Below are 24,042 nucleotides of genomic sequence, written 5' to 3' on the forward strand. Positions count from 1 at the left end.
CAACATAAAATTGGATTTTATTTTATGGTAAACTCTGACAATCTCTATCTTTTAATTGATGCATGGAGACTATCAATGTACAAATTGATTATTGGTATAGTTTGCTTAATATCTACCATATTTGTTCCTGTTTTTTATTTGTTGCCCTTGTCCTTTGTTCCAATTTTTGTCTTTCAGTCTTTTTCTGTCTTTTGTGTATGTGTGAGTGTGTGTGTGTGTGTGTGTGTGTGTGTGTAATTAAAGTTTGTTGGGGTGACATTAGTTAGTCAAGTTACATAGGTTTCAGGTGTACAATGCTATAATGCATCATCTATGTATCACATTGTGTGTTCACCACCCAGAGTCAGTTCTCCTTTCATCACCATGTATTTGATCCCATTTAATTCGAGCTTTTATATAATCCCATTTTTCTCTCTTAGCATTCAGTTAAACTTCCTTGTTTACTTTATTTTACTGTTTTCTCTAGAGTTTGTGATATGCATTCACAACAAATGTACTTTCAAATAACACTATACTACTGAGTGGGTAGTGTGAATACCTTAAAATTAAAACATAATCCTAATTTCTCCCTCCTATACCTTGTATCATTGCTGTCATTCATTAGACTTGTACATAAGCATATATGTATATACATATATATATATATATAATATATATACACACAAGATAATATACATAAGCATACATACTTGAATACATTGTTGCATTATTTTTAAAAAAGCAGTTATCTGTTTGCTTAATTAAAATAAGGAAAAGATAAGTTTTTATTTTACCTTCACTTACTCCTTCTTTGATGCTCTTCCTTCTTTTATGTACATCTGAATTCCTGACCTATATTATTTTCTTTCTCTATAAAGAAACTTTTTTTTTTTTAACATTTCATATAAAGCAGGAGAAATTGGATGAAATTCTTGTCTTTGTTCCTCTGCAGATAAAGTGTTTTATTCCTCTGACTTCTTTCAGAATTTTTTCTTTATCTTTAATTTTCTGTAATTTGAAAATGATATGCCCATGTTTAAATTTTTTTGTTTATTCTGCTTGGTGCTCTCTGAGCTTCCTGGATCTGTGGTTTTTGTCTGACTTTAACTTGGAGGAAATTCTCAGTCATTGTGTAGAATGTTTCTTCTATTTTTTTCTTATCCTAGTATTCCCATTATGCATGTGTTACATCCATTTTAGTTGTCCCCTAGTCTTTGGATATGTTCTTTTTTTTTCAGTTTTTGAGGATTCTATTGATATTTCCTCTAGCTCAGAGATTCTTTCTTCAGTTGTGTTCAGTATAGTAATAGGTCCATTTACTGAATGCTCCTTTTCTGTTACAGGTTTTTTGTTTGTTTGTTTGTTTATCTCCAGCATTTCTTTTTGGTTCTTTCTTAGGATTTCCCACTTCTGCTTACATTGCCCATCTGTTCTTGCATGTTGTCTTTTTTATGCACTGGAGCCCTTAGCATATTAATCATAGTTTTTTTTTAAAATTCCCAGTCTGATAATTACAACATCCCTGCCTTGTCTGATTCTGATGCTTGCTCTGTCTTTAAATTGTGGTTTTTGTTTGTTTGTTTGTTTTTTTGACATTTTATAAGTCTTGTAATTTTTTCTTGGTAGGAAAACATGATGTACTAAGTTTGTAATTGCCAATTTAATTGTATTTATAGTGCTCTTAATGTTAAGAAGTTAACTACTCTGTGATCAAGTCTATGAATTCTCAACTTTGTTATTTCTTCCATTTCCTTTAGCAAATCCTTTTCCATCTGGACATAAATATTCATCCATATTTTCTAGTTTGTAATTTTTAAAATAAACAGGAGGAACCTTTAAAATCCAACTGAAATATAGGCCCCATGTATACCACTTACAGAAAAAAATGGCTTACAAATATGTCACAGTAAAACATACAAAAAACTTAACTTTAATATAAATGTAAAAAGTGTAAGTTAAAACAATGAAATGTTATTTTGACTTGTCAAATTGGAAGACATTTCTGTAAAAATAATATGCAAATAAGTTTTCTATGAAATACCCATAAAATGCTGATAAGATGACAAACTTTTCTTTTATTTCTCAATTACAGTTGACCTACATTATTATATTAGTTTAAGGCATACAACATAGTGATTAGACATTTATATAACTTATGAAGTGATCACCTTCGTTAGAACACATTTGCACCATGCATAGTTAATACAATATGGTTGACTATATTACCTATGCTATACTCTACATCCCTATGACTGTTTTGTACTTCTTAACCCCTTCACCTTTTCCACCCACTCCCCAAGTCCTGTCCCATCTGGTAACCATCAAAATGTTCTCTGTATCTATGAGTTTGTTTCTGTTTTGTTTGTTCATTTATTTTGTTTTTTAAATTCCACATACAAATGAAACCATATTTACTTAGCATAATACCCTCTAGGTCCACCCATGTTGTTGTAAATAGCAAGATTTCATTCTTTTTTATGGCTGAGTAATGTTTAATTGTACATATGTATCACCTCTTCTTTATCCATTCCTCTATTGAGGGATACTTAGGTTACTTCTATAACTTGGCTATTGTAAATAATGCTTTAGTGAATATAGAGGTCCATATATCTTTTCAAATTAGTGTTTTGATTTCTTCAGATAAATATCTAGCAATGGAATTGCTGGGTCATATGATAGCTCTATTTTTAACTTTTTGAGGAATCTCCATACTGGTTTCCATAGTGGCTGCACCAATTTACAATCCCACTATGGTGCACAAGAGTTGCCTTTTCTCCACACTCTCACCAACACTTCTTTGTAGATTTATTGATGAAAACCATTCTGACGAGCGTGAGATGATATCATTGTGGTTTTAATTTGTATTTTTCTGATGATTAGTGATGCTGAACATCTTTTCATATGCCTATGGCCATCTGTATGTCCTCTTTGGAGAAATGTCTATTCGGGTCCTCTGCTTTTTTTTTTTTTTTTAAAGATTTTATTGGGGAAAGGGAACAGGACTTTATTGGGGAACAGTGTGTTTTTCCAGGACTTTTTTCCAAGTCATGTTGTTGTCCTTTTAATCTTAGTTGTGGAGGGTGTCGTTCAGATTCAAGTTGTCCTTTCAGTCTTGGTTGTGGAGGGCACAGTTCAGCTCCATGTACAGTTTCCGTTGCTAGTTGCAGGGGACACAGCTCACCATCCCTTGCGGGAGTCGAACCGGCAACCTTGTGGTTGAAAGGACATGCTCCAACCAACTGAGCCATCCGGGAGCTCAGCAGCAGCTCAGCTCAAGGTGCTGTGATCAATCTTAGTTGCAGGGGGCGGAGCCCACCATCCCTCGCAGGACTGGAGGAATTGAACTGGCAACCTTGTGGTTGAGAGCCCACCGGCCAATGTGGAAATCAAACCGGCAGCCTTCAGAGTTAGGAGCACGGAGCTCCAACAGCCTGAGCCACTGGGCCGGCCCCACTGCCTGTTTTTTAATTGGATTGTTTGTTATTTTGGTGTTAAGTTATATGAGTTCCTTATATATTTTGGACATTAACCCCTTATAGGATGTATTATTGACAAATATCTTCTATTCAGCATGTTGTGTTCTCATTTTGTTTATGTTTTCTTTTGCTATGTAAAGCTCTTTTGTTTGATATAATCCCGTTTGTTTATTTTTTTCTTTTGTTATCCTTCCCTGAGGAGACATCCAAAAAAAAGTTGCTAAGAATGATGTCAAAGTATTTACTGACTATGTTTTCTTCTAGGAGTTTTATGGTTTCAAGTCTTAAATGTAAGTATAAGTCTTTAATCCATTTTGAGTTTATCCTTTTACATGGTGTAAGAAAATAATCCAGTTTCATTCTTTTACATATATCTGTCCGGTTTTCCCAACACCATTTATTGAAGAGACTGTCTTTACACTATTGAATACTCTTGCCACCTTGGGAGAATGTCAGGATTAAAAAACCTCCAGAAGAACAGTCCTAACCAATGGTTTACTTTCTTTTAGGAGAAGCTTAAGCCTCTTGGAGAGATCTTTAAGTTACTTGCCTCTGTGCTGGCTATTGCCATAGTTTTCAAAGTCTAGTTTACCTTCTTTTATGATTCTGAAGCAATATTATTTTCTCACTGCTCAAGTGCGTTTAAAAATTTAACATTAGTCAAAGGGAAAATTGAAATTTGAATTGATAAAAAAATCAAGTTTCACTGTCACTAAAAGTAAATTACAGATATATCAAAGAGTTAAATGTTAAAAAAAAAATTACAGACTAGAGAAATGCGGTTGCCTACTTATATCCAGGTGGAAGAGGATTTGCTAAAGGACATAGATGAAATAACAAAGGTGAAAATTACTAAACTTGACCACAGAGTAGTTAGCAATTTCTTAATATAAAGAGTACTATAAATAAAATAAAAATGGCAATTGCAAAGTTAGAAATATTTACAACAGAGGATTGATAAAATAGATAGCTCTCAAAATAATAGAAACCCCATCCCTTTGAGTTCCAGCTGAACAAATGGGCACCAAATCTACAATTCATAGACAAAACATGCATATATCTCTTAAATATATAAAAATTCCCAAAAGTCTAAACTTCATTCCCAATATGAAATATGCAAATCAAGACAATGGGATATTATTTTCAAACATTTAGTTGGAAATTATTTTAAAAAGTAGTAATGATGAAGTCTTGATGAGAAATTCACTTTTATATACTGTTCATATGGGTACAAACTGACAAAACCTTCAAAACTAAAATTTATCATATATTTAGATCCAACAATTCCAGTAAAGAAAAAAATCAGAAACATTTATACAGACTTACATTCAAGGATGATTGATTACTAGAGTGTGAATTTCAATAAAAGCATCAAAACTGATGTCCGATAATCAGGAAATATATTAATAAATTATGGTTCATAGAAGATAAATTTTTATGTAAACTTCAAAGATATCCTCAAAATCTTTGAAAGGTATGAGAAAATACTTGCAAAAAATCAGAATACATAAATCGATGAGTTATAATTTTACTTAAGTAAAAAAGTTGTATGCCTAGGAAAAAGATCAAAGAAAAAAACCAAGAGGTTAATTCTGATTACTTCTGTTTTGAGGAATTACGGATAATTTTCTTCTTAAACACATTAAGTCAAATATGAATGTTACTTCTGCTTTTTTCAATCTGCATTACCAGATAGATCTTTTGATAATTATTCTGTTTCCTTGAGTCACCCAACTCTAATTGTAGAGTTTAGAAGCAACTAGAACACATCTTTAGGAGAGAGGCATGAGCATGGAAATAGATTCTCTATATAGTCATGAGCTGCATAGTGACTTTTAATCAATGAGGGGCCATGTATACAGAGGTAAGATTATAATGAGACTGAAAAATTCCATTGCTTGGTGATGTCACAGCTGTCCTAGTGTTGTAGCACAACCCATCACTCACATGTTTGTAGTGATGCTCTTGTGAACAAACCTACTGCACTGCCAGTTATATAAAAGTATAGCATATGCAATTATGTACAGTACATAATACTTGACAGTGGTAATAAACAACTATGTTGCTGGTTTTTGTACTTACTATATTTTTTGATGCGAGGGCAGCTTCATCAAATCTATTCTGTCATCTTGGACCTTCTACTATACAATATTTTAATCATTATTTTAGAGGGTATTCTTTCTACTGATAATGGTGTAAAAGAGTATGGTGTGTTATGGTGGCAGCAGCTTCATATATCTCTTGTTTACTGCATCTCTTGATAGCTTCTTTTTCTATTGTGTTTGATTTAATCTCATGCAGTTTTACAAATTTAGTGTGGCCTAAGTGTACAGTGTTGATAAAGTCTACAGCAGTGTACAGCAATGTCCTAGGCCTTCACCTTTACTCACCACCCACTCAAAGACTCACCCGGAGCAACTTCGAGTCCTGAAAGCTTTATTTATTGTAAGTGCCCTATACTGGTGTACTATTTTAAAATTTTTTAAGCCATGTTTTTATTGTCCCTTTTCTATGTTTAGGTATGTTTAGATACACAAATACTTAGCATTGTGTTACGATTGCCTACAGTATTTAGTATAGTAACACGTAATGGAGATTTGTAGCCTAGGAGCAATAGGCTACATCATATAACTTACGTTTGTAGTAAGTTATACAATATATGTTTGTGAAAGTGCACTCTATGATGTTTGCTAAATGACGAAATCATCTAATGATGCATTTCTCAGAATGTATCCTTGTTAAGTGGCACATGACAATAATGATTCTTAAAAAAAATCAGCTTTATTGAGATCCTTTATCTCATGTAATGAGATGTTAAAATGTAGATGGTAACAAAGTTATTTGCAACTCTAAACTCATTGCCCTGAATTATAGATTATTTAACCAGTGCAACTCACATGAAATTATTTGTAAATAACAACTTTTGGAGTTTTCTTCAAGTTATGATTTCTTCTCTGAAAACTTTACTAATAAGGTAGATTAGGCAGTGTTGGTGGGTCAGGCAAAGATAGTAATATCAGATAAACAATTGGGTTAGAGCTGATAATTTATCAATAAAGTGAAGTTTGGTTGCCAGACTAGGGTTAAGGTAAGATGTTTATCATGGAGAAAACTTTTTGGGGCAGGAATTCAGGTCTGATCCTCAAGACTGGGAAATAACTGAAATATTAAACCAGTGAATTTAGAAACTGAAAATCTGTGATTTATCTCTTACCAGCTGTTTCTCAGTTCTCAGGATTCTCTATATTCTTTCTTTTGTCAGGGACTTCTCAAATTCTGTTAGTTGTTCTCTGCTTCTTCCTTTATTAGTAGAACACTAGAGTTTTAATGGGGCACGTGGCAGCCCAGATAAATACTTTATTTCCCAGCATTCCTTGTAGCTGGTCATTGTCTTGTACTAGATTCTAGACAATAGGATATGAGTAGAGTATAAGTAATATGTGCAATTTCCAGGTGGTGCTCTTAAAGAGTGAGAAGCACGCCCTTCATTTTTCTTCTCCTTGCCTCTGGCTGGAAACTAGGCTTGGGAGCTGGAATAGTCAGTCATAGACAATGAGATGAAAGCTGCCTGTTGAATAAGGTAGAACAGCAAGAAAGAAGCTTGAGGTCCCACTTCCATGAAGCCAGCAGATCAGATTTAGATTTCTTATGCTTAGATTGTTATGCAACTGAGAAGTAAGCTTTCATATTAACATGCTGATATTTTGTTCTTTTCTGTAGTCAAGCTTTATCTTCTTTTCATCTCTGCTTACTAAATTGCCTCTTATCTCTCAGACATCACCTTAAATCTCACTTCAAAGGCTAATTTGGTTTCTTCCTAGGATACTTCATCCCACTTACATTTTTCATTCTTTGCTAATTTAAAGTCCTATGAGGGAGAAATCATATCTTTCTTGTTCACCAAGACAGTACATGGTATGTACTCGTATGTAAAATTTGTGGCTGAGGTTGCCGAAGGTAGGGACTAGGTCAACATCTGTTCATTTCCTACTCTTTCTCCTGATATACAATCTAAACTTTTTGTGTTAGCTTTTATTCTTCCCAATGTTTTAGTCAGTTTTTGGCTGCTTTGCTTTCTCCTCGTTTAAATCAGGTACTTATAACTGGGCACAGACTGTCCTCTGCTCCTTTTTCCATTCCTGCCTTTACCCTGTTCCCACCTCTCCCTAATAGCTCTAAGACACCCACAGTTTTACCTTACTTTTGTAGAATGATGCCATGTCCTAGACTGACAGTATTTCAGACACATTCTTACTCCTTCTGAGTCATTAACTTGGATTTTCTGATTCCTTCCATGTCTTGAATCTTGCAGTTTTAAAAAAGCAAATGTGTGTTTTCTCAATAGGTAGTCAGAAACATACTCTCTGTAAATTGGGCTTTATTTCAAAACCTGTAAATGTTAAAATATCAAATAAAATGATTCATTTGATAAATAGGTATATCATCTTTAGTAAAATGATTGTGAGATTAAAATGATTGTGAGATTAAGATGATTGCGAAATTAAGGATGATCATGCCTATTAGGATAAAACATTTAAAATGTTTTCATTTTTCAGTTATACAAAATATAAACAGACTATTTCAAAGAATATATAAGCTAGATTTAAACAAATATTTAAAGAGGTTCTGTGACCATTCTTTATAATAAAATTATTTTTTACTATAAACTAATTTATTCTTGTTACAAATAAATGCAACCATTACCAATATAAAGGGTATAAGTGTAAGTCCACCTATTATTCTGATCTTTAAAGATAGCTTTATGAACATATTTTTTTTTCTACGTAAGTACTAAAATGTATCAGTAGAGGAAGCGTTCTGATGTAATTGAATACTGGACCAATAGTGACTTAATCATTTAAGATGTTTAATTATTGCATATTATCAATAATCCTGAAGACAGGGTGGCCAGTTAGTTCAATTGGTTAGAATGTGGTGTTGATAACACCAAGGTTGCTGGCTCGATCCCCGCATGGGCCACTGTGAGCTGCGTCCTCCTTAAAAAATAAAAAAAAGAAGAATCCCGAAGAGAAGTGATTCTAGGGTTGGTGGGATGTAGGACCCAGACTCTTTTCTTCTGCTTTTCTTTACCTGTTGGCCTGTTGGCTTTTTTCCCCAGAGGCTTCTTCTCTCATGGGTATAAGATGGCCGCCGTAACCTCAAGTGTCACATCTTCATACAAGGGCATTACTGGCAGAAGGAAAAGGCGATCTTCCTTTCATTAAGGAGAAAAAATGCTTCCACAAATTTCCCCTACCCTTTTAGTCAGAACTGGATATTTGGCACTTTTGCTGCAAAGAAGGCTGAAAAAGTAGTTATCTGGCAAAGGGCAATGGAATTGACCTTCATATATTTGTCCAGTTACAATTTTTTCTTGGATCTAAGAGAGTTGTTTCTAGAAACAGAATTATGATTTTCTTTTCTTTCTTTCTTTTTTTTTTTTAAGAAACAATGGGAGAAGTCCTATTGAGCAGGCCAGTAGCAGTAGCTGCTATACACATTGTATCAATGTGTGTGTAAAGGTTAGGATTGCCGGTGATATAGACTCCAAATCACTTGGGTTTAAACACTAGGGAAATGGACTTCTCTCCTGTAAAAGTTTAGAGCAGGTAATATGGGAGTGAGATTCCTTCTAGACTGCCATCCCTAGAGAATGGCCCTCATCCCTGTGGTTCAAAATAGTGACTATATTCCAAGCAATAGGATGAGAAAAGAACAATGTCGATAAGGGGGCAAGAGGGCATGCACTGGCCATTGTTTTGGCAAGGGGCTTTGAAGCTGCTCTGAAACATTCTGTTTCTGTTTCATTGTCTGATTCTTAGTCATGGGACCACACCGCACTCATGAGGAACCTGAGAAACGCACCTTTTTGGATGGGTGGCTATGTGTCTAGGTAAAAGTTAATGCCTATTGAAAGAGTGGCCTTAAAGAGAGTGGAATGGAGGAACTGTGAGAAGTCTCTGCCACGTTTAAGCATAAAGGAATATTCAATTTTGTTATTTTTGTAAAAATGGCGTCATCCTGAACATGTTTATTACTATCTTCTTTTTATTTAAAGGAATTGTTTCAGGATAAGTCTTGTGGAAGCTGTAGGAAGTCACTATTTCATTTGTTTAATTTATCCCTAAATTTTTTCCAATATAGTGTTTTGGTTGGAACTAAAGAGAACATTACTGAAAGACACTGCGTTTTCATATTGTAGGAGTTTAAAGAAATAATTTGGAAATTATCTTTTTGGTTATGGCTTGAAATCATTTCCATAAAAGATACGAAAAGGACTGAAAAATTTCTTAAAGGTGTAACAATATTCAGGTCTTTTAACCTATGAAATCTGTGTGTGAAATCCTGTCACCACAGCATAAACTGTTGAATAGAGAAATCCTTTCTTTTCTAAACTTTTCTTTATTCTTTCTGAATGACTACTAGGCACCAGATATTAAGATTTTATTGAACAGATTTATGTGTGAAAAGAAAAGCCATGGAAATCTCTTTTATGTGTTTTTTTCTTTTTTTAAATTGCTTCTGCATAGATTAAATTTTATATCCAACCTTAGAGGTAAAAAGCAAACTAGTAAAACAATTGTTCTTTGTCTGGTCTGGTCACAGACTTCTGCAGGAAGCTCATTCAAATATTGGCTCTTCAATATTTCTGGCAGAAAATAAAAGCTTTCTCCCTTGTTCGCAAAAATAATGCCATACCAGTGCATTTTATTAATCCAGGCTTTGTGAAATGAAGTTTTAAAATCTACTAAGTATCCTCTAATTCAAAGAGTTGTTCTAGTAGAAAGAGATAAGACCATTGTTTTATTACTCAAAGAATATTTACCTATATACAATCTGTTTTTGATCCCTCTGTCATTGCTTCATTGGCAGAATGCTGGCTTTCACATATAAATGAGTCAAATTTTATAACTTCTGTCTGCAGGTCATTTCTCTGAGAGATGCGGGTGACCAACTGTCTGAGAATGTATTATTGAGGGTTGACTTCTGCATGCCACATGACATCTTCTTCCTGGTAATACTGTTCTAAGTCTACAATATTTTTTATGGAGTCCCTTATCCGCTTCATTATTTCATATCACTAAGCAGTATACCCCTGCTGGCTGCTGAAAGGAGACTTTGCTTCCCATATTTTGCACTACAGTGAAATAGGCCTAGATTTCTGTAATAGCACTGACAATGTGGCATCAATAAGAAGGTCACGTGGATTGTGGTAAGATTTGGACTCTGCTTTGAAATGGGATTTTTTTTAAATTAAATTTATTGGGGTGACAATTGTTAGTAAAATTACATAGATTTCAGGTGTACAATTCTGTATTACATCATCTATAAATCCCATTGTGTGTTCACCACCCAGAGTCAGTTCTCCTTCCATCACCATATATTTGATCCCCCTTACCCTCATCTCCTACCCCCCACCCCCCACCCCCCTTACCCTCTGGTAACCACTAAACTATTGTCTGTGTCTATGAGTTTCTGTTTCTCATTTGTTTGTCTTGTTCTTTTGTTGTTTTTGGTTTATATACCACATATCAGTGAAATCACATGGTTCTCTGCTTTTTCTGTCTGACTTATTTCGCTCAGCATTACACTCTCAAGATCCATCCATGTTGTCACAAATGTTCCTATATCATCTTTTCTTACCGTCGAATAGTATTCCATTGTGTATATATACCACAACTTCTTTATCCATTCATCTATCGAAGGACATTTTGGTTGTTTCCATGTCTTGGCCACCGTAAACAAAGCTGCAATGAACATTGGAGCACACGTGTCTTTATCTTTAAATGTTTTCAGATTTTTTGGGTAGATACCCAGGAGAGGGATTGCTGGGTCATATGGCAATTCTATTCATAATTTTTTGAGGAACCTCCACACTGCCTTCCATAACGGCTGCACCAGTCTGCATTCCCGCCAACAGTGTATGAGGGTTCCTTTTTCTCCACAGCCTCTCCAACATTTGTTACTATTTGTCTTGTTGATGATAGCCATTCTGACTGGGGTGAGGTGATATCTCATTGTGGTTTTGATTTGCATTTCTCTGATGATTAGTGATGTTGAGCATTTTTTCATATGTCTATTTGCTATTTGTATGTCCTCTTTGGAGAAATGTCTCTTCAAGTCCTCTGCCCATTTTTCAATTGGGTTGTTTGTTTTTGTTGTTGTTGAGTTGCATGAGTTCCTTGTATATTCTGGATATTAGCCCCTTATCGGAGGCACTGTTTGCAAAAATCTTCTCCCATTCAGTTGGTGGCCTCTTTATTTTGTGGATGGTTTCTTTTGCTGTGCAGAAGCTTTTAAGTTTCATATAGTCCCATTTGTTTATTTTAGCTTTTACTTCCATTACCTTTGGAGTCAAATTCGTAAAATGCTCTTTGAACCCAAGGTCCATAAGTTTAGTACCTATGTTTTCTTCTATGCAGTTTATTGTGTCAGGTCTTATGCTTAAGTCTTTGATCCATTTTGAATTAACTTTGGTATATGGTGACAAATAGCAGTCCAGTTTCATTCTTTTGCACGTGGCTATCCAATTCTGCCAGCACCATTTATTGAAGAGGCTGTCTTTGCTCCATTGTATGTTTTTAGCTTCTTTGTCAAAAATTATCTGTCCATATTTATGTGGTTTTATTTCTGGGTTCTCAATTCTATTCCATTGGTCTATGTGTCTGTTTTTCTGCCAATACCATGCTGTTTTGATTATTGTAGCCCTGTAGTACAAGCCAAAGTCAGGAAGTGTGATACCTCCATTATTGTTCTTTTTTCTTAAGAGTGCTTTGGCTATTCGAGGTCTTTTGTGGTTCCAAACAAATCTGATGATTTTTTGTTCTATTTCTTTAAAATATGCCATTGGGATTTTGATGGGGATTGCATTGAATCTGTATATTGCTTTGGGTAATATGGCCATTTTAACCATGTTGATTATTCCAATCCATGAGCACGGAATGTCTTTCCATGAAATGGGATTTTTGAAGCCCCTCCAGTAGCAGTGAGTTTCTTTGCTATTTTTTTTCCTGAAAGTTTGTTACTGTATTAAAATAGTAATCATGTATATTCTACTGTATGCAGTAATTGTTCTTGGTGTTTTAAAAGATATCACAGAACAATAAGATAAAATTCTTCCACCCAATCACTCATCCTAACTCGTGAAGTAATTGGGTGGGCGACAGCAGGGATTTTCCCTTTCTGCCCTAATACCACTCAGTATTTGCAATCTCTTCGACCTCATGAGATTGGCTGTGTCTCCCCTCTAAGAACCTCTCTTCCCAGCCTCCCATGGATCTAGGCCTGGCCCTTGACCCCACTCTGACAAGCAGACACACATCCCCAGATGTGGGAGGGACAACTCAGAACACATTCTGGTGAAGTGAGGCAGCTGCATCACCCTCTTTCCAGAAGCAACAGGCAGCAGTGAAGGGGGTGTTGGAGGAGCACCTAGCGGTTGCCCTGCTGGGGTTGGGGAATTAGCTAAGCTGTCTGCATCCATGTGTAGTAGCGGTGATGTCTTCATGACACCAGTTCTGTGATGTGTACTGGGGCTTTTCCCTGGTTGGAAAGTCTCTATGACTAGTTTCCAGGCTCTTTTGTTTTTTGTGAGTTAATCAAAATATTTAATATGATGAGAATTACTTCCTATTGCTTGTAACTAAGGCTGAAAACTAGCACATCTTTAATGAATAACCAAAGAGAGTAAAATCCAAATTTTTGAATAGACATATAAATGTAATAGGAAGGAGATAAACAAGGGCTCAAGAAGATAAGGAAGATGCACTGAAGAGGTGAATGTTGAGATCTGGAGTCTCAATTCATTGAACACATACTGTAAGCTGTTGATATATACCAGATATGGTAGTAGCAATTGGGATAAAACAGTAAGCAAGACTGACACAGTTTCTGCCTTCATGAAGCCTACAGTCCAATGAAGAAGACATTAATCTTCATTGCAACAGCTCTGGCAACAACTCTGTTGGGGGAATAAGAAGATACAGTGTGAACGTATATCAGGGACCCTTATGTATTCAAGAACAGTGAGGTGAGGTTTCCCAGAGGAGTGTCTTTGAGAAACAACCTGAATGATGTGCAAACTGAAATGAATGGATGGAGGAGGGTCTTTGGTAAAGAGTGTCCAGGTAAAGACATCAGCATTTGTAAAAAGCTTTATAGTGAGAAAAAAATGTGGCACATTTTAAAAACAGAAAAATGTTCTCTATTCTTCAAATATAGAATATGAAAGTGGAAAGTGGCTGAGAGAATTTGGAGAAGAACCAAATATTTGTTTCCTCTATATTGAACTTTCATGGTTAGAGAGTTTACTGAACTTAGTACTTATGAAATGTAAAATTAAGCCTGAGGATAATATGCAACATTATGGCACTAGTATGATTTTTTGCAAATAAAGATGATTCCTTTGCTGGTCCTTCAATGCATGCTATTAAGTCCTGATATTCTATATAATCTTGAAACATAGCTTTATATGCATTTATGCCTGGGTAAAGAATTATTTGAAGATGAATCATTCTAAACAATTCTGGGTCAAACTAGTACAGAGTTGTGCAAATAAGAGATTCTTAATACATGCTTTTCAAAGAGATGGAGGACTAACTAGTCAAGTTTGGGAATGCAGATTTTCTTATCCTGAAATAGTTGGGTATCTGTACAATCTGTGTGATGATGTACTAGACCAGAATGGGGCCAGTAGCAGTGTTTAAAGGAATGAAGAGAAATAGACATATTTAAGACGTATTTAGGAGGAAATGGTCATTGATTAAAAGGATAAGTGGCATGAAGAAGGGGATGCAATCAAGATGTTGCTTCTTCATTTGAAAGTCTTCCTAAGTGGTCTTTCTGTCCACCTGTGATAGATGGGCCAGTTGATATAAATAAATCTCATCATGTTTCTGTTTATACATATTTCAATTTAATTTTTAAAGTGTAAATATCTTTAAAAACATAGTAATAACATATCTTTTTTCTGTTGTCTAACAAAACTTCAGGTAAAAGGCTCAGAAAGTATTTATTTATCTAGTGGCTATGGCAAAATTTGACACTTTCTTTTCTTTTTTTTAAATTTAATTTATTGGGGTGACAATTGTTAGTAAAATTACATAGATTTCAGGTGTACAATTCTGTATTACATCATCTATGAATCCTATTGTGTGTTCACCACCCAGAGTCAGACACTTTCTTTGGATAATACTGGGTTTGGATAACATCTAGGCATATATTTGAAGAGTTGTATGTGATTTATTCATGGGATGTAACTATGAAAAATAATAGTTTACACTGATACAGCACTTTGCATTTCTTTTCAAAGATCTTCTTCATTCATTATTTCATTTTGTACTCACCAAAACCTGTGAAAGGCAAAATTATCCCCGTTGTACAAACTGAGAACACATTGGCTTGTAAAGTTTTAATAACTAAGTTCATCCCGGCTGTAGGCAGCAGAACATGGATAGCAGTTTGGCTTTTCAGGTCCTCATTCAGAGGCAATAAGAAGAGTTAAGCATTTTTTTTCTCACTAGGTGATAGTTTTCAGAAATCCAGAATACACAGTATGAGTGAAAACTCTAGAATTTATAAAGAAAATTGAGGGGGACCAAAGTTTTGCCACCCCAAAATAGGCCTTTTGGATATTAATTTGAACTTGGTTATTAAGAACCAAAAGACTCAGAAAGAACCTTTGAACCTCCTCCTTCTTACCTAAAGGAATTCAAATAAAAACAAAAAGAAAACTGCTTCAGGAAGGGAACCCCGTAGCATAATCATCTTAGTATCTATGAATGAGCCCATATGTGACAGACAGGAAGAAATATAACAAAGCCTGTTTACCCCTGTGTCCCATTGTTTCTGGGTGGCTAGTAAGAATTTGTTTACCATACGTTTGCTCTTTCTCATACCTATTAACTACCTACTTTCCCTTTGGAATCTCAGACCCTTGGCCCCTTTCTCCTTTGACCAGAATAGCATATAAGCCTCAATTGCCCAATGTGTTTTGAGTCTCATATCTTACGACACCTCCCGCACGTACATCTGTAATAAACCACATTTTCTCCTGTTAATCTGTCTCTATTAATTTGATTTTTAGCCCAGCTAGAAGAATTAGAAAGTGGAAGGAAAGTTGTGTTTATTTTTAATGGCCCCACAAGATGTATGAACTGCTAATTAGGTAACAAATTACTTAATTTTAATTTGGAAGGTCATGGTAATTTTCCTTAATGTATGTAGTACAAGCTATCTCTATTCAAGCAAAATGAAATAGTGAGTTGATCAATGTCTCTCAAACATTATCGAGTAAAGGATCATTTAGGTCATCCAGGTAATATTCCAATAAACCTTAGAGTTATTTTCAGTTTGTTTTTTTTATTTTGTCCTGCATTGCTTCTTTTTGTACTTAAAGGTGAAGACATTATTCTCTACTATTTTGTTTTTGCCTGAAGAGCTTATACGACACTGAGTTGAGTGCACTCAAAACTATTAGGAGCTCAAAGATGCAAATGCATAAAAAATGCCTTTCCAAACCCAGCTTAGCTTTAGAAGGTAACTTCCTGAGAAAATACTTATAGCAATGAGATGATGTTATTCAGTTCTGTGAGGCGCTGGCTGGAAAGCTACAATGTCTTTTCTTAAAGGGCTACATTTGTTTATAGACAGACAATTACAAGTTGCTGAAATTTTGTGAAAATATCCACTTATCTAGGTCTCTTGGTTGGCCTACTTATATATGTACAAACAGGTTTTTTTTGACATGAGGGCCAGAGAACTGATGATAAACAAAATGTCACTGTTAATCTAGATATAAAATTACTGATGGCCATCAGTTGGCTTTTTTCAGGTTTAATCAGTTTGAAGAATAAATTAGTGGTGCTTTGAAAATCTCATGAAATATAATTCCTGTTCAAAAGCCAATTACTTTTTATTTTCTAGAGAACAGAATTAAATGACAGCTAATACAGAATTTAAATATTATTATATGTTAAGAAATAAAACCACATATACATATACAAACATACAGCCTACATGCACATATATTTGTTATATACAGAGGGTGCCAAAAAATATATACATTTTAAAAAAGGAAAAAACTATTAAAATTTAATAATATATACTGATAACAAAAGATGAATGCAACTCATGTGTATACATTTTTGGCACCCTCGCCCCACTATAGTTTCTAAATGATCTAAAGAGCAAAAGCCTATTCTACATACATTATTAAGCTGAGAACTCAACAGTAATTTATTTGTAAATTTGAAAATGGAGTAAGAGGGATGAGATGGTGGGAAGAAAAATGAAATGCCAGACATGAGTGTGAAAGACCATCTTGCTATATGATTTCTTAATTGGGATTACAATGTTGACGACTTTGAGAGAGGATTTATTTAAGAGAAACAAGTCTTATTTTCCCGGATAGGAAATTTTAGAAACAGCCTTTATTATGACTATTAATAAAGTGTCATATTAAGTACTGTAGGCTTTCTTGCATCACTGAGATTCAAGGAAAATTCCATAACTAGTGAGTCAGAAAGCTTGGCTTTTACTGAAAAATGGTTAAATAAGACAGAGAAGACTGCTAGCTAATCAGTTGGGTGGCCTTTTACGGACATTATCTTGAAAGGCCAGGTTAGGAAACTTGAACTGGTCAGAAATAGTTTTTATCCAAAACTAATTTCCTCAAGTGAATAGTAAGAATTTTCTTTCTTGTAACAATTTCAAAGGAATAAAATAGAGGAAAGAAGTGGGTTCATCAAATGAAGGGCAAATGGTCTGATTACACACACACACACACACACACACACACACGCACACACGTGTCCCTCAAGAGAAGGTAGGAGAGGTTATGGGAAGGGTATAAGAAAGAGGAAAACATTAGTGATCTTCATTTTGTTTTTTCAATATTTATTTTCTTTACCCCAGAAAAATTATCTTTATTTTTAAATAAGTCAATAAATCAATCAATAAATGATGGCATCTGAGCTATTTTAAAAACATTGTAGAATAACCACCAATGAAGACATTCTTTAATTTGGAGATGTCTGTTTTTTCAGGAGGCATTTTCTTCCTAATAAACAACCTTGGTGCTTCTTTGAGCCATTCTAGAAGCTCTGATACGATTGCACAAGCCCGTGCAAGATTGAAAACATGATTCTTAACTGCATATCTTTTGAACAACATGTGATAACTCAAAGGAGTTATAATGCCAAGATTCATTTGTAATGAATCTTTAATATCATTAATATTTAGAGCATTTGTTGAGAAGATGAAGCTGTCATCCCTTTTTGAGAGTAAATTGAGTAGAAATGTCCTCTAAATATTCTCTGGGACCCCCTGGTTTGGCCTTATTTCCTCACTCTATTCCCCAAGGTGGTGACAGCTGTACCAAAATTCAGTGCTCTGGTTTTCAATGCGGTACCCATATTCTGAAATCATCTTTTTAATTGCCTGCTCTGTGTGAGCATTCTGCCCAAACACAGGATGGCAGCATCAGGCTGGGAGACGACATGCTCCCATGGGTTTTGCTTAGCTTGTCCAGAGGTAACAGTGCAAAAACTTCACTTCTTTAAAAATGACTTTTTCTCTTTTCCTTCTCCTTGTTTCAAACTGGCTTTGGTTAGTCTAATAGCACCAGGACTCATTTGCTTCTTTTCTTCCCTTATCCTTCCACCTTTGCACACACGGCACCACCACTCCTCTGATCATTAAGTCCTTAGGACATCAAATTCTGGTTGGCATCAAACAATCTTAGGAACAAAGCCTCGGGTCTGTTGACCACAGCGACAGTTTCCCTCAAACTAAAGATAACGTCTTGACCTCAGCTGTGTTTCAGCTCCAGACCCATGGAGGCAGAACAACCCTACCAGCCACGTCCATTGAAACTAGACAGAATGACTCCATGACTAACGTCAGTCCCTGATGCAGTCATCACTGCCTCCTGGCCCAGCCCTGACCAATCAGTAGAGCTCACGACCCCAGCTCCCTTAGTTACCATGACTAGTGAGTTTTCCTAGAGGCCATCAGGGAGTCAGGTCTTTGAGAGCTAGTTCACCTGTGTCTCAGGGCTGGGGGCCATTTCCTTAAATAAACCCTTACTTTCTTAGCTGTAAACCCCTTTTTGTGTCTTGTTTGGCTTTGAGGCAGGCAGGCAAATGAACCCCCTTTAGTTTGGTAACAGGTTCACTAGGTCTTAGTGTTGTTTTTTTATTTTTATCGTATGGCTGCTTTCTGCATGAAGCCTCCACCCAAGGCATTCGTGAAAAATGAAGAAGTACCAGAGTAAAGATGAAGTTTTCTCATCAAAATTACATGTTCTGAAAATAGACATGAGTCTGTGTGAGATGTTATTTCAGCATCTTATTAAAAGCATAGGGTTGTATAACTCCGCTTTCGTTTAATAACTGGTACCTTTCTCCTGAATCTGAAACTAAAACTTAGAGCTCAGAATATTTTTAACTATGGAAGATAAATATTTTGATACCGTGGTTTGTAATGTGGATGAAAAAGGAGTTCTGTGGAAAGTAACCTCACAGGGTAATCTGATCATAAATTCCTAACTGAGCAAATCACACTAGGTAGTCACACCCCAGGCATATAATTTCTGTAGTAAAAGTTATCTATTCCTTAAGCAATCTCTGTCCGTTGTTTCTGTGCATCTAGGTTAACACACCTTTGAAATGCCTCTCTTCAGAGCCCTCCTTCTAAATTGTGACCACCTTCAAGAGAGCACATAATTTAAACTATCCTGTAATCTGATTTCTGCCTTGCTTTTTCCCCCTTCAGGACTTCATGAACCTATTTCTTTTGTTCTCTCCTTAATTCCCAATGCATAAAAGAAGCTGCAAACTGTCATTTCTTTGAAGCATTTTTCTCAGTCTGTTGAGATCTTGCTTCCAGGGGTATCTTCTGTTTCACTCAAATAAATATTTATAAAAAGCCGCTACAGGTTTGGATGTTCCTATGGTGACAATAATAAAATATATGTATATCTGGTCTTCATCCCTGTTTCTGGCACAGAGCTCCTAAAACCCTTGGTTTCTAAGTGATAAGAACAATCAAGATGTCTTTTGTTATATTAATGAGGTGATTTTGGGGATGCACCTAAAATGGGGGCTGGTTGCCAGGAGAATCAACTAAGTGATTAGAGGACTGGAACTTTCAATCCTACACCCCTGATGTCCTGGGAGGGGCAAGGGGCTGGAGGTTGAGTTTAATCACCAATGACCAATGATTTAATCAATCCTGACTATGTAATGAAGCCTCCATAAAAACCCAAAAGGATGGGGTTCGGAGAGCTTCCTGGTTGGTGAACACGTAGAGATGTGGGGAGAGTGGAACACATGGAGAGGGCATGGCAGCTCCCTGCCCTTTTCCCATAACTTGCCCTAGGCATCTCTTCCACCTGACTGTTCTTGAGTTATACCCTTTTATAACAAATCGGTGATCTAGTACGTAAAATATTTTTTTCTGAATTCTATGAGCAGCTTTAGTAAATTAATAGAACCCAAGGAGGGGGTCATGGGAACCTCTGAGCCAGTCAGAAGTGCAGGTCACAACCTGGACTAGTGGGGAGCAGTCTTGTAGGCTGAATCCTTAACCAGCGGGATTTGATACTATTTTTAGGTAGATGTCAGAATTGAATTAAATTGTAGGACACTCAGCTGGTGTCAGAGGATTGGTTGTTCGTGTGGTGCATCCACCCTTTGTCCCCCCCGCCCTTCCCCCAACCATTCCACACATTGGCATTGGGTCCAGGAACACAAAAAGAAATAGGAAAGATACTAGGTATAGAAGATGCTATTATTATTCTTCCCATGGCTAAAATTTCTCATCTTTAAAAGACACTTTTATACTACGAAATTTAAAATATTAATGAAGTAATGTATGAAATCATGATTAAATCATTTCTCTGATTTGTGAGTTTGAATGATGAGAAGGCAACAAGATGGTATCCATATGTCAAGGATTTCTAGGTGCTGAGTATTTTTTAACAAACCTGGGGTGTCTGGAAATTATTATTGTAGGTGTCAGGGCCTGGGTGAAAAGACCTCCTACAAGAACCCTGATTCTGGTCTCAGGCTGCAAGGAAGCGGAGGACTTGGGGAATTTGACTTTCATCTGGTCTGTATTCCACCCTGACGGAGGTGGCGCCTTCAGGTAGAACTGAAAAACCCTTGGGCTGAAGAAAACAATTTCTACATTCATTTAGGCCAAACTTTTCTCTAGTTAGTATCTGCCAAAAAGGTGTTCATATGGTGAGCATAAAACAACAGCCTCTACTAGCAATTCATTTGGCCCTGGCTGATACTTCCAAATTTGCTTTAAATGTATTTTGCTGAATCTAAAGATGGATTTTGCTTGTTCTAAGATTATGCATTATTTAATGTATAAGATGGAAAAAAAGTGACATAATGTTCAGACCCTAGGGTCCTAACACCCTAAAATGTATCTCTATTTCAGAGTAAATATGCATCTTAGAAAAGAAGAAATATAGTTTGCTAACTTCTCCCTCTGTGCCTGAGTCCAAGTCTTCCCTAGTTGGGGAGCCCCAAACCTCATCAAAGTGTTAAATGCACTACATATTTGACATGAGTGTAGCCATTCTGGGAAGGTATAATTTCTAGAATGTTTCCCAGAGAAAAGGCTTCAGGCAGAATAGGGGATTCTAAGTAGTGTATGTGAATTTAAAGAGAAATACTTTATTGCTTGAGTTTTACAAATTCAGTCTTGTGCTTTCCAGTGGATGTCTCTCTCTCTCCACTGACCCCAGCCTGCAGGAATCAGGTAGCATACGAGATTGCTATGTCATGGGACGTCCGCTTCTCTTTCCTGGACCTCCATGAGAGTATGTGGATGTGTGGGCAGATACATTGTCCGATAATAGAAAATGTTCTTTTTGATAAGATATAATTAATTGTAGCAATTCTTTCCTTTGCCTCTAAGAGTTTTCCGTGGGAGAGAATACCTACCTAGTTCTCCTGGTTTCCCGACTCGGTGTCTAAGCCAGGTTGCCATCTTCCTTGATGACATCTGCTTCTCAACAGTTGGTAGAAAGCTGCCTCCTCTCTTCTGACCAATATCACTTGTTCACTTAACAATCATGTTTTGAGCGCCTTCCATGTTCCAGGCACTATTATATTATGGAACATAACACGCACAGCGTGTTTGAGAAACAAGGCAGTGAGGCTGGAGTACAGTGAACAGGAGGAGAGTGGTAGGAAGTAAGAGCAGAGAAGTTGAGAAGGTAGGCCGATGTAAAAGATTTGGGTGTTTTCTCTGAGTGCGACAGAAAGGCACTGAAGGAATTCGTACAAAACAATAACAAACTGACTTTGCTTTAAAAGGATCTCTTATTTCTACGTAGAGAAAAAAACTGTAGCATGGAAGGATGGAAGCAATGAGACCATTTAGAAGACTAGTACAATAATCGAAGAGAAAGGTCATGGTGGCTTGTGTTGGTGGAGGTGGTAAGAGGTGGTTAGGTCCAGGACATGTTTTGTAGGGAGAGCTGCCAGGTTTAGATTGGCTGTGGGAGGGGGAATGCAGAAGCATGACTGAACGGACTTTGGCCTGAGTAACATGAAAAATGAAGGGCCATTGGCTGAGATGGGGAAGCAACGTGGGCAGAACCATTCAAGGGGGAGATGTAGGAGTTCAGTTATTAAACATTAAATCAGAGATGCCTAGTTGATATTCCAATTGGGCTTTCTGCAGTGTAAGGCTATATAAAGATGTTACAGAATGGCTAAATGTAGAGTATAAGGTTTACGACATTAATTAGCCTTCCATGTGTCACATTCCACACATTGATGGAGTGCAAGAGGGTGAGCTTGGCACCAGATATGCTCCACCATGTATGCAGGATGTAAGACATTGACCTCTGGTGCTGGCTTTGTGAACTGGAGTGAGCCATGAATACTGCTCATACACGTTTTTTAGAATTCAGTGGAAGTGACTGTTTTGAGCCTAGGCCTCAAGAGGCATTGCACTTTTACTGTCCCTTTTAGACACTTTCTTCTACCAAGAGAGTAAGCCTGGGACAGCCTGTGGCAGTGGAGGTGGGCTGCAGCATCCCTACTCTGACCGGCCTTTACCTAACCTGCCAGCTGGCTGAAGAAGCCTGAGCAAGCCCAGTCAGGATCAGATGAACCTGTTCAGATTAGCAGGACTGCTCACCTGACCCACTGACTCACGAAGCAATAATAAATGGCTCTTATTTTCTTATTTAAAGCTACTGGATTTGGGGGTGGTTTATTACACAATAGCTAAGTGATTCAGAATATAAAGCGGCAAAACTGCTTCAGGACACTCATGTAGTGCAAAGTATTCCCTGATTTTATAAAGAGAATGACGTTATGGTTGTAAAAATGATACATATGCTCATTCAGCAGTACTGAATAATACAGAACAAAGTATAAAAATCACACCACTCGTAGTTACATATCTGTTTATATTTATTTATGCATACATATTTCAAACCACCTATAAAATAATAGATCAATTTATAAATGTAAATGTTGCATTTCCATGTGAAGAAATAATTTTACTCAAACTCTTCAGGTGTGTATTTATTGTTAATAATTTAAAAAAAAAATTGTTACGCCTGCTGTCTGAGTTACTTAACAGCTGTCCAGAGACCATCATGTTGACTGCAAGGTTATTTGAGATGCAGAACTCTGTGAAGCCTGCCTAATGTTTCCACTGGAGGTTTTTTCAAAAGTGCTGAGTACATAGCATATTTCCATGTTATTAGGAGACTTGTTTACTCATTTATCCTGTTTGTATATATTTGTGGCCTCAAAAATGTTACTACTCAATTGATTTTAAGTTTTTTTAAGGCAAATGTTAACTGAACGGTGAATAATTTTTATAAAATATGTGAATATATTTTTAAAAAAGCATGATGCAGAGCACACCTAAGTTAAGACAAAACATTACCTGTATCTTTGAACATTGTGTCTGACCTTCCTCCCCGATTTCATACCTCTTTCTTCATTCTCAGAGGTAACTACCATAGTGAAAATTTTTCCCCCACATTTTTTCTTAAACTTGTTTCTTTATTTATTTATTCATTTATATCTCAGGAACATTATTCCTGAGATTCACCCTTGGTGTTTTGTGTACCTATCATTCATTCATTCATTCATTCATTCATTCATTCATTCATTCATTCATTCACTTTGCTGTTTGGTATTCCATTACATAAATACAACATGACTAATTTATCCATGTATATTAACCAGGGAAATAATGCTAATTCCTGTCATAGTCTCAACATCACAGTTGCTAAATATGATATGAGGTTATTCGTCTTATTTAACAAACTGATGTGGATTAATTTGTGACTTGATGGGGGAAGAGAGTGAGGAGCGTCTGCTCCACGTAATCATTCAAAGATCTATCGCAATTTATCATGAGGCTCCTCCGTACTTTACCTGCATCATCCAGTCAGCAGAGGTAGAAAAAAAGGAGCGTAGAGAAGGCCTACTTGCTTTTAACTGCTCGAAACAGAACTTCTGCTCACTCTCTTTGGTAAGAAATAGGTAAAGGTTCCATATGGATGCAAGAAGACTTGAAAACACGTTTTTTCTTTCTT

The sequence above is a fragment of the Rhinolophus sinicus genome, chromosome 1, assembly GCF_057876585.1.
Source record: "Rhinolophus sinicus isolate RSI-liver-muscle chromosome 1, RSI-T2T, whole genome shotgun sequence".
Lineage (NCBI taxonomy): Eukaryota > Metazoa > Chordata > Mammalia > Chiroptera > Rhinolophidae > Rhinolophus > Rhinolophus sinicus.